Here is a 9,292-nt window from a genome sequence, read left to right as displayed (position 1 = left end):
GAGATCCGCAGGACATCTGTAGATTCTGTAGCGGAGGTGGCCTGGAGATCCGCAGGACATCTGTAGATTCTGTAGCAGAGGTAGCAGAGATGACAGTAAAATCAGAGACAACAACAGCATGAAGTGAGAGAGATCATCAGCTGCAGAGACCACTGCCTGCTGTCCAAGGAAAGAGGAAGTCTGGCAGTGTCACTTGAGGAAGGGACAGTGAACGCCTAGGGGCTGGGGTCAGAGCCACGGGGACGCCTGCAGGTCAGGAGCTCAGAAAGGCAGCAAGGGATTCCAGCCCCCTCCCGAACAGGATTCCAAGGAAGAACAACAGCAATGCGTAAACTAAGTGAAATGCAGGGATTAGCAAAGTTTCTCGCAAATATTCCGCTTCACCATTGCTAGCCGGCCAAGCAGATCCTCCAGCTACCTGGTGGATCTCCTGTCAGATGGGCTTTGGCTGGAAGAAAGCACTGTCTTCAGGGACAGGAAACCAGTCTACCCAGCTGCCCCGAGACTAGGGAAGAGAAGCTTCTTACAGGGCGGCTCCACTATGCTGGGCACCCAAGGTGGGGTGGGACAGTACGGAGGCCGGGCTGAGAGTGACCCTGGAGACTGTGGAGAGCAGGATGTGAGCGAGGACTCAAGTGGAAACTGAGGTGGCCCGGGCAGGATGCGATAGCAAACCTGCCCCAAGAGACACATTAGAGCGCCTCTTCGTCCTTGTGAGAAAGGCTGCGTGAGCAGCGCCCCCTGCTTCCAGGGTGTGTGCGCCTCTGCCACCTGGGATTGTTGTCCTCTGCAGGTTCGTGGAGGCTGGAGAGCGGTGGCCACCAGCTGGCCACAGCACGAGTCCAGCAGGGCCCCAGGAACCCAGGGCCATCTCACACCGACAGCTCGCCAGCCGCAGCCAGCTGCGATGGAGCCCTGGGGACCCTGCTGTAGGTCTGCAGAGGCTCTGGCCACCCTCCTCCCAGCTGTTCATCATCCTGCTCTCTGATAGGGAGTCTCCGTGTGGTCCCAGTGTACTGCCCCGCAGGTCTGCCCAGGCGGCAGGCCATCTTCCTAGAGGACAGTGTCTTGGCTTGGCTCTAGGCCTCAAAGTCGTCAAAGTCAACTAAAACACACCTTGCGTGATGAATGTAAGTGAATACAAAGTTTGCTATTTTCTTGTACTAGTAACTTCACAAACTTATTTCCAGGACTTTCAAGACCACTCCTGCTGTTGTTTGGGTCTGGACTTCCCTCCGAGGCCCATACATTAGCAGCCTGCTCCCCAGGGTGGCTGCTGCACAGGGCAGCGTCTTCGGCAGGCCGGGAAATCCCCGGGTCCCGGGCGCTTCCCTTGAAGGGACCCGGCTCCTCACTCCTCCTCTCTCGGCTTCCTAGCTCCCTCTGTCACACACTCCCCCGTGGTGAGCTCTGTCACCCCTAGGCCACCTGATAGTGGACTAGTGCTTTTCAGTCCATGAGCCAAAATAAACCCTGTCTCTTGTGAAGTTAATTATCTCGGGTATTTTGATATGGTGACAGAAAAAGCAATTAATACTTCTCTTCACATAATATTCTCCTGGGTTTTCTCTTATTGGCGCCAACGCCCGGTGGATTTTGTCTCTGAGGTGAGTCGCTTCTCTGTGTCAGGACAGTCCCCACTCCCCTACTACAATGGCCTCGCCCCGTCTCTAGAGGTTCTTCCTCTGCAGATGGGGGATACACTGCTTGAACTTCTGGGAGTAAAAGACAGCCTACCACTTTTCATACCACACTGAGAATTACAAGGCCACTGCCTTACAGAAAAAAACTCCATCCCATTGTGTCTTGGAGGTCAAAATTTCAAAGTCATCCTGTTCAGGCAAACCTGCCTCCTGCACACTCCCTGAGACATCACCTCAGGGAAAGGGAGCAGAGAGTTTCCACCTGCATATTATGCATTCTTCAGAAGAGCTTGGCTGTTCCACTGTGGCATTGGACATGCAGGAGTGACAAGCTCTCTCTGTTGTGCATTGGCTTGCTGTTTCTCCTTGTAGGTGCCTGAGTGTCTCCCACAGTTGTGATGGACTCGTGGGACATGAAGTGCTGTATCATGCTGGGAGGGGGGACGAAGTGGGCCTGGAAGGGTGGGCTAGCAACCCAGCACCACGTGCTGTCAGCCTTCAAGAGTAACCGCAAGGTACAGAAGCTGTAGGCGGGTCATTGTACGGACAAACAAATGGGGAACCGCCTGATGTACTGCAATCTAGCAGCGGAAGGTAGGAGACTGGGTCACTTCTAGTCCAGTTTTTAACATCGCCACTAACAGCCAGGCCAAAGCCTTCCCCTCGCAAATAAAGCAGTTCGCATAGTCACTGGGCACTCATGCAGGACACGCCATGTGCTGGCGCTGTTCCAGGGAGGAGGAAGGCGAAACTGAAAGAAATGAGGACCTGTGCTCCTTCAAAGTTTGCCCTCTCTCAGGGTCAGACGAACAATAGGTGATACAATAAATAACTACCTGATACAGAGCCGGCACTCGAGCTGCGCACGTGTCGCTCACCCCCCCGGCAGCCAGGCAAGTGGACGGAAAGGGACACACGAGCACAGGGCCCTCGGGAGCCTCACTGTGTTGCAGGGAGTTTTAGTGTTCCGGGATGTTTTAGCCAAACGCTGAGCCCCGCCTTTAGATAATCTGAGAGGGACATTGCTCAATCATTGACTCGAATGACTGTCCTTTACCGAAACCTAGTTTCTCCTTCTCTTCAGATGAAAGCCAGGCAGCTTTTCTTTTCAGTGTCTGGAGTGGAGCTCAGGGCCTTGTGCTTGGCAGGCAGTTGCCGTGCCGCTGAACTATATCCTCAGCAAACCAGGCAGCTTGAAACAGATCTTAAATTTAAATTCAGTACACCTCTGCCAAACTTGAAAAAAGTCTGTTCCAAGTATTGTTGGAGGCAGTGGACAGAAATGCAAAAGGGGGAAGAGCCTTCTCTGGCACCTTGTAGACCACCGACGGCCCTCTGTGTCTGAGGCACAAGCCCCTTGGCAGCAGGAGCCGCACTTCACTTGTTGAGTTCTTGGAATCTACCTCAGTGCCCACTGTAAGATAATCAATTTAAAAATACTTAAAGAATGAATAAATTGGCCAGGCCAAGTATGCACAGCTGTAACCCCAGTGCTCTGGGAGGCTGAGGCAGGAGAATCATATGTTCAAACCCAGCCTGGGAAAGTTAGCAACTTAGTGAGGCTCTGTCTCAAAATTTAAAATTAAATTAAATTAAAAGGGTTGGGAATGGACGTAGACTGTTGTGAAGGTGCTGGGTACAATTCCCAGTACCTCAAAGTAGAAAGAGGAGGAGGAGAAAGAGGAAGAGGGAGAGGCAGAGGAGCAGGAGGAGGAGGAGGAGTGGGAGGAGTGGGGGAGGAGGGGGAGAAGGAGAAGCAGGAGGAGGAGTTTGAGGAGGAGCAGGAGGAGGAAGAGGAGGACAAGGGGGAGAAAGAGAAGGTGGAAGAGGAGGAGGAGGGGGAGGAGGGGGAGAATGCTCCGCAGTGCTGCTAGAACTACATCCAGCGCTGGGGCAACAGAGCTGAAGGAATAATCAGGAGTGGGATTCTTGTTCCTATAGAAATACTTACATAATTTTCACAGCCTCAGCCTGTCCACCAAAAGCTCTGGTTTTAGGAGTGATTTCTGCCTCCTCTGGAGTCAGTGCTCACTGACTCCGTGGTACATGGGAAGAACCTCCATCCTCCACGCCAACCCTGGCCAACACAGACACTGTCCCTGAGGGCAACACCAGCATGTGTGCCTGCAGACAGCCGAGGCCAGAGTGCAGGGAGGCTGCGGGAGGCTGCGGAGCCGAGCTGTCACGGCAGGGAACCAAGCACACCTACCTGTCCACCATGAAGCTGTCCGCCTGGCTCTTCTCGCTGGATTTCTGCTGGAATGCGCTCAGGATGCAGTGGTGGACACCCAGCACCTCCTCCTGGCATTGCCCTCTGCAGGGGAGCCACTCTGCCAAGAGCAAGGCCTCCTCCTGGGTGCCCGTCTCCCAGAACTGACAAAGCTAGAGCCCTCTGGCCTCACCTGGGCATGTGAGAAAGGCCACTCAGACACCAGAGCTTCCTGGGGGTGGGTAAAGGGTTACACTTCCCATACGTGCACACAGGTGTCTACTTCTGGGAGGTGGCCCTGTGACTTCAGGTCTCCACCGTGCTCCCTGCTACCCACCCTCACAGGTGGGGCTCGGCAGATCCCATGGGATACGCTGCCCACTGCCTGCATGCCACGCTCCGCTGAGCCCGCTTTCCTGGCAGCTCATCCTGTGAAAGGCACCACCTATCCCCCAATCCCTGCCTGGTGAGAGCCAGCTCCAGATCCTGGCCAGCATGGCTGGTGGCCCGACCCCGTCCCTCATGCTGCTGCCCTCTAGCAGATGCCTACAGACCACTTTTTCAAGGACACCATCGCCTAGCGCACTTTGAAGATGGCACTTACCTGGAAATGCTGCCCTGCACTGATTTTGTACCAGATCTGGGATGGGATTTGATTTGCTGGCTGCCTTGGAGTCTGACCAGCATTCTGGATTGGCATGAATAATAACTGAATTTGCAGTATTTGCTTGGCTCATTCCAAGATTTTCTCCTTCCTAATGACTAGACCCTAACCGAGCCATGGGGCGGTAAGTCCAACCTGCCCTCCGTGGTGCGTGGCACACATGCACACGCAGCTCTGCGGCATAGCCCAGGGGCTCTCACCTCCTCCTAGAGCATCCCCAAGCAGCTGAAGCACTCCGACACTGTCTTTGACATACATAGATATGTATGAATAATGGATCCAAGATGTCAAGGTTTTCCCATTTAGAAATTGGGCTTGGTGAATAAAACATCACATCAAACCTTTGACTCAATTGCAGTTTTAGGAGCTTATGGGACTTGGTTCACATTGATAACGTACTTCAGAAAAAACTTAGAGGTTAGTCCGTCAGGATAAGATTGGATGAATCTTAGGGTATGTTGATCAAAGCAGCCTGCTAGGGAAATGGTGGCATAAAAGTACACTTAGTAATGTGGATAGAGGCTCACAAAATAAAGCTGAACCTTGAAAAATTAACTTACTGAACAACGTAAAAGCTGTGGAGCATTTATATGAACTATATTTGGCCTAAACATACAAAAATAGCTAGAAACATGATCAACATGTTACCCGTGATTTTCTCCTAGTGGTAGAGGTTAGAGAGACACATTTTTCAGAATTGAATTTTTATTAAAGTACAGTTTCAAGAACAATAAAATTATTTTATTTTGAATTCTTCCTTGCCACAGTCCCACTAACCGCCTGCCACTTTTCCATTCTTCTGTGCTTTCTGACATCTTTTCAAAAGGTGCCTCTAGCCCGTATTCAGGGCGGCATGGTTCACCATAGAGAGAAGGTGGGAGGACCCCGAGTGTCAACCACCAGCTGCGTGCGTAAACCCCCTGGGGGAAACACACACTCGCAGAATGGCATTCAGCTTCATTCAGTTCTTAAAAGGAAAAGGTCTTAACACATGCTGCAGGATGAGTCAACCTCGAGCTGCCCTACTAAGTGGAATAACCCAGTCTCAGATAGACCAATGCTCCCTAATCATAGACATCAGGAGTCGGAGGCCCAGAGACAGGGCGTGGATGGAGGTTCCAGGGGCTGCTTGAGAGGCCATCGTTGGAAGGCACAGAGTCTCCGTGTTGTAAGATAAAAGCATTCTAGGGAGAGAGGGACAGAGGGAGGGAGGGAAGAAGGGAAGGAGAGAGGGAGGGAGGGAAGAAGGAAGGAGAGAGAGGGAGGGAGAGAGCTGAACTTCAAGATCACAGATGCGTACGCTGAAAAGCGGTTAAAATGGTATGTTATGTGTATTTTGCTAAATTAAAAAAAATTCAGCAAAAAAGAAGACCTGAGTTTATAAATTTACATTTCAGTGGAGTGTCCAGAGACCTAGGAGCTGCTACTTGGGGGTAGGGGAGGAGAAAGGGTGTGACACGACCTTTTGTCTCACGGAGGAAATGTTTTTATGGCGTCTGCTCAGATCCCAGAAGAGGCAGGATCAGGGAGAGCTCCATTAGTCGTGTGAAGGAAAGAAGGCACAGAAAGCAAGAAGAAAAGCAAGAGCTGGCCCAGGGAAGTGAGAGGTGGCGCGAACTCAGCCTCGCGGGCTCACTGCTGCCATCTGCATTTGTCTACAGGTAGGGACACAAAACAGAGATGCCCACGACAGCTCACGGGAATACTCCCCACGCGCCCTGTCCCCTCTTCTTCTCCACTCTGAATCCTTGCAGGATGGTGGCCAAACCTAACAGGTAAGTGGCTGCCCTGGAGAGACGTTCACGGTGCCCTGGTGTTCTTAGGTGTGTGCCCAAGACACATGGAGATTGATGGAAAAGCCGAGCTTAAAGGCTAAAGATCTAAACACGGGAGATGAATATTAGAAAAAGCCGCTCGATTTTAAATACTAGAATGCTGGTAGCACAGCTGGCAGTGAAAACGGCACAAGCCCAGCCTGGCACTCCAGCGAGGGCCCCGCCTCCTGAGCAGAGCCTAGCTCCCTGACACCCTCCGCTCGCGCCTACACTGGTGCAAGAATCGCCCACTCGCTCTTCTATGGCCTCTTTCCTTCTGCTGCTTCCAAAGCAAAGGTCAGTTCTGACCGGGAGAACGGTTGGCACCCACTGACCTCAGGCGACTGTCATTCTCTGAACGGTTAGCTGGCGCTTCCTGCTGGCCTAGCCAGGAGAGGGCTGCTAGGGTGAGAGTCCCTCTCTCGGTCTTCCTGATGCAAGAGTCACACGTGCTGAGACACCACATTCCTGCAGGACTAATAGCAAAGAGTGTTTAGAGGGATGTCACCGCTCAAGGCCGTAGTGAAAGGCAAGAAGTTCGGAATTAGAAGGTCAAACTTCCTTTTTTTAGGGATAGAAAAGTGTCTCTGTGACAGAGCTTGCTCGTACCTACGAGCCTCAGTGCACGATCCACAACTCTGTCAAGCGTTCTTTCTTGAATCCTGTATAGAGGTAAGGTCAGAGCACACTGAGAAAAGATCCAGCGTTGGGTCAAACTGGAAAGCCACCACTGTAGTACCTCGGAGTTCTGACGATGTGAGAGGGCTCTGAGCGGCCTCGGACAAGCCGTGATCTCCCTACAGACGTGGGCTTTTGCTTAGAGCAGGATCCAGACAAGACCAATGCTGGAGAGCCATTACTGAGCATTACAGAAACCCGAGCATTCCGAGTTCAGCTTAAAATAGCGGCGTTACTGAGAAAATCTGTGCAAGAATGGAGTCTGGGCGCTAAACTTTGCTTTCTTTATTTAATTCTAAGGCTTTTACATCTTGGCTGTAACATGTTGGCTGTCTCCACCTCATAGCCCGGCAGCAGCTCCTGATTTGTGTGAGAAGCGAGCAGTAAGGCTAGAGGCTGCTGCCCGTCCCTTTCAGAACAGAAACCATCGCCCTCCTTTGTCACATCTGCTGTGTTTCACAGAACAATACTTCTCTCCTAAAAATACCTTCTGTACATATATTATGTATATATATGATCTATGATCTTGTATGTGTATACATACATGTGTGTGTATGAACCTATGACCTTATGTGCATGTGTGTGTAGTTTAGATCGATGACCATTGACATAGAGGTTAGCGCTGCAGCCGCGGCTCACATCCACAGCAAGCCGGCCCTTCATCCTGGTTCTTTATGTTTGCTTTGGCAGTGTTTTGTCCTAACAGCCTGCTGGTTCCACATGCATCAATGACTGTTTCTATGGATGCCTTTCTTATTCTCTCAGATGCAGCTTCCCATCAGTCTGAAGCCAGCATTTTGAACAGAACCAGTGTCCCCAGAGAGGGAGGCCTGCAGGGCAGGCCATGTGGAGGTCGAGGACCCGCCCCCGCCAGCACCCCTTCAGCCTTTCCCCGTGCACAGCTGTAGGCATCCAAAGCGGAACACACAGGTGCAGCGGCAGAGGATGCAGGCAAAGAAGTGGAAGGGACCATAGACATCACAGGAACCAGAACAGGGACAGGAAGTGGCCCCAGCCCAGGTCCTCAGGGAAGGAGGGGGCTCACCAAGCCGAGGGAAGCACATTCTGACTGCAGGCAGGGAGGCAGCTCAGAAGAGAGCAGGTGGGAAGCGGGGTGTGTCCAGCAGGAGCGAGCAGCTCAGCTGGCCAGAATGAGGTGCACTGACGGGGCGCAGGGAGAGAACTGTTAGGAAAGGCAGGACAAACAGGCTGAGGCCACAGGTGACATCGGTGACTCTGAAGAGACCGAGGACTGTGACTCAGCATACCATGTTTACAAAACAGTAGGATAAGGCCAACACAATTAGCAACCTAGAGGGAGAGATTCACAGCTCCCATCGGCGCCTGGCAAGGGCAGTGGTGCTTCTTCAGGCTGCCACTTGCGAGACAGCCTCTCTGGTGGAGACCAAGCCCCAGGCTACTGAGCTCTTCCATCAGAAAACCACTGCCCCTCCACCTAGCTCCACGCTCACTAATTGTACTCAACACTGTATAGTGTTTATTCAAGAGTGGTTAAAGTAAGAGAGACTCGCATCCCTCTCAGCTGGTTTAGGGAACAGCCAGGCGCCTCTGTGGCGGTCCCACGGGGCAGCAACCCACGCTACCTGTCTACACTGTTCCTCCTCCTGGACACACAGCTTTGGGTCAGCAGCTTCCCTGGCTCCCTGCACCTTCCTGGGCAGGAGGGTGAAAGGGAGTAGGGTAGGGTACACTCCTTGGTGTGGAGGACAGAGCCCACAGCTTGCCTACGCCATTCTGCTGACACCCCGTGGCCAGAACCCACCCCTCAAGTGTCCTGCTCCCCAGCCCCCCAAAGAAAGCTGGCAAACGCGGTCCTCTGCAGAGGAAACTCAGAAAGTGAGAACCCACGACAAGAGACCTGCCTGCTCCCGCGGGTTCCCGCTGAGTACCTCCTCAGAGCTACAAGCAGTGCAGAGAGTAGAAAAGAGGCCAGCTAGAGGGGCGGGGCTCCCGCGGTGCGGGGCTCCCCTTCCCTAGACTACCGCGTGGGTCAGAATACAGGGAAGGTAATAAATTTTCAGACAGGCTGAATTAAAGGAAGAAAGCTCGTTCCGCCCCCAGCCTCTTTGTGTACTCTGAGAGCATCATTAAGCTTTAAGATTTTCTGAGAGGGATAATCTGTGGCCAGGAGGCATTTTCCTATAGCTCACGTTTGGCTGAAGGTGAGGGAGGTGTTCTGCAGGGCACAAGCAGACGCAAGACCCAGCTGTTCCCCGAGCCGTGCGCTCCTGTTGCAGCGTCCAGTCTGACGCCTGGTCTTTCC

Source organism: Octodon degus, unplaced genomic scaffold (assembly GCF_000260255.1).
Source record: "Octodon degus isolate 3935 unplaced genomic scaffold, OctDeg1.0 scaffold00017, whole genome shotgun sequence".
Classification (NCBI taxonomy): domain Eukaryota; kingdom Metazoa; phylum Chordata; class Mammalia; order Rodentia; family Octodontidae; genus Octodon; species Octodon degus.
Note: the sequence above shows the minus strand (reverse complement) of the source record.